Here is a 2500-nt window from a genome sequence, read left to right as displayed (position 1 = left end):
ATGGATGTAACAAGCCCGTAAAGGGAGACAAAGATTTTGTGAAGATGCCAAATGCATAAAAAAACAACTGGAGTGGTACTAGTATATGATATGATCACTTTGCATCAGTTTAAAAGAACAGCACAAAAGGTATACATGTAAATGAAAGCCCTGCTAAACTGAAGGCTAGTTCCATTTGCTTCTTGCATCCTCCTCCTACCCTTTCAAAGGTGCTGACCCTCATGTGGTATGTCCTGTGGAAGTGAAGGTCAAGGATGGGCTCAGGAGACCAAACCCGAGGCACTGCACTGCCAGACATTTGTCTCCACCATGTCACCACACAGCCATCCCAGACCAATATCTCTCTAGCAACACAGTCTGTCTGCTTCCCCATACTGTCCCCTTAAGCTTCCTGACACCCACTTAATATGGAGGGAATAAGGGACTAGCACGCAGAGATGAATCATGTTCCTGCTGCTATACTGATTAATCAAAAACACAATCCCAGCCCATGATCACATTTCCTTATATTATGTTTCTGGTAAATGAACCTTTTCTTGGGAAATGATCTGGGAGCACTGAAGGTACTGCTCCAAGCTGAATGAACTATACAGCCTGAATGCATTGTAGGCCTGAGGGTGTGAGTGTGTAAAAACATATTTTGTCATCTTTAAAGTAAGAGACATCCTTTCATATTATGACACACACACACACACATACACACACACACACACAGTGACACACGCGCACACACACACACACACACACACACACACACAAACACATAGATAGATAACATAGATAACAAAGAGAAGCACACTCAATCATAGCCTACCTATCACTGTTTTCAAACCAGACAGGGAAAAGAACTCTGACCTGGTTCTGTCTCTTGTCATTTCCTTCTCTGAACCTCTCTCTCATTCTCTCTCTCTCTCTCTCTCACACACACACACACACTGACTCACACACAAACATATTTTCTTTTTTATCTGTGTGTGTGTGTGTGTGTGTGTGTATGTATGTGTCTCTCAGGCATGTGAGTGTATGACCTTGGTTTGACCTCTAACACCCCAGTTGATGACGTGTCCTTCCCCTGCATCCTCTCTCACTGTTCCCCTCTGGAGCTTCCTGAGAAGCCGTGCTGCCTTGGCCACGTAGGACCTTTAAGGTTCCTCAGTCAGTTTCCAGGAACCTTTTAGGTTCTGCCATGGTGACTATATTCATGGAGCAGCCTGTTGCCTGAAGCGTTTGATGTTGACAACTATGCTTGCTATTGCTCAGCTCAAACGACTCTCTCTCTCTCTCTCTCTCTCTCTCTCTCTCTTTGTCACCATGACAACAGCCATAGCAACTCAGAAGGGAAACAGGGTAGGGGGGAATAAAGACGACAACTTCACTGCTTAAAACAAGCCATTCTGAACCTGGGAACCAATTACTGCCGGTCAGAGAGAAAACATGTTGATCCCTGATGTATCAAGCACTTGTACAGCTGCTGTTGTTCCCATCACATTCAGAACAAACAGAAGATAATAGGTTCTCACACATTAAGTGTGTGTGAAAAAGAGAGAAGTGGGGGGGCAGAAAAAGAGAAATAGATTGAGACAGAGAGGGACACAGAGATACGTAGGAGGTGAGAGTGAGACTGAAAAAGGGGGATGAGGATACAGATAAATACCAAAAAATGCTTCAGAATGAGATAGAAGGACACCCATGGGAAAACAGAGAGATACAGAATCAACAGAGAGAGAGAGAGAAGGAGAAAGAGAGAGAGAGAAGGAGAAAGAAAGAGCCAGAGAAAGAGAGAGAAGGAGAAAGAGAGAGAGAGAAAGAAAGAGAGAGAGAAGGAGAAAGAGAGCTACACAGATAGATTTGAAATCCCTCTGGTCAGCGAGCTCCACTCTCCCTACAGAGAGCCGGCCATAAGGGCAGGCAGCAGGGCCCAGTTGTAATTCACTGGGCTTGTCAACATGGGAACAAGATTCCATTAGCATGCCTATTATGTCAGTGCGCATCCCCTGTATTAAAATGGATGTCCGTGACAGTCCAGCAGGACCAGGCTCAATGGACTCGGGGGTGTTCTATGAGCTCTTCTGAGGTAGTCACATGAGGCCAAGGCTTTAAAAACACTAGCGCAAGTTAAAAGAACAAGGTTTTCTAGTTGAAACATAAACTATTCAAGACTTACATTTGAAAGCGATTATTGAAAATAATTGTCTGACCGATACACTACACTATTCTCTGTGTTGTTTTGATTCATGAAAAGCCACAGATATGTTGTGTAATTAAAAAAAAGACACACACATTTTATTAGAGAATTCTGTTGTCACTGTAGATATCAGTATGTGGCCCATTTTAGATAGAAATGTGCTACTGACTGTCAAGGTAGAAACACGCAGATTCCTATTATATTTGGGAACACTTAACCAACAATGCACACACCTACAAAACAATGGGATGTACACACCCTGTCACACATGGATTACATTAAATATTCACACATGCCTTCATGCAACACACACAC

General features: G+C 43.4%; 1 protein-coding gene across 1 annotated transcript in view; it reads right to left on the bottom strand.

The window, feature by feature from the left end:
* cd81b (CD81 molecule b) overlaps positions 1-2500 on the bottom strand; it is a 14581-nt gene that overhangs the window by 4982 nt on the left and 7099 nt on the right. The window lies entirely within an intron of this gene.

This window comes from Sardina pilchardus, chromosome 10 (genome assembly GCF_963854185.1).
Source record: "Sardina pilchardus chromosome 10, fSarPil1.1, whole genome shotgun sequence".
Lineage (NCBI taxonomy): Eukaryota > Metazoa > Chordata > Actinopteri > Clupeiformes > Clupeidae > Sardina > Sardina pilchardus.
The sequence above is the reverse complement of the archived record's forward strand: the minus strand, read 5'-3'. Positions and strand labels throughout refer to the sequence as shown.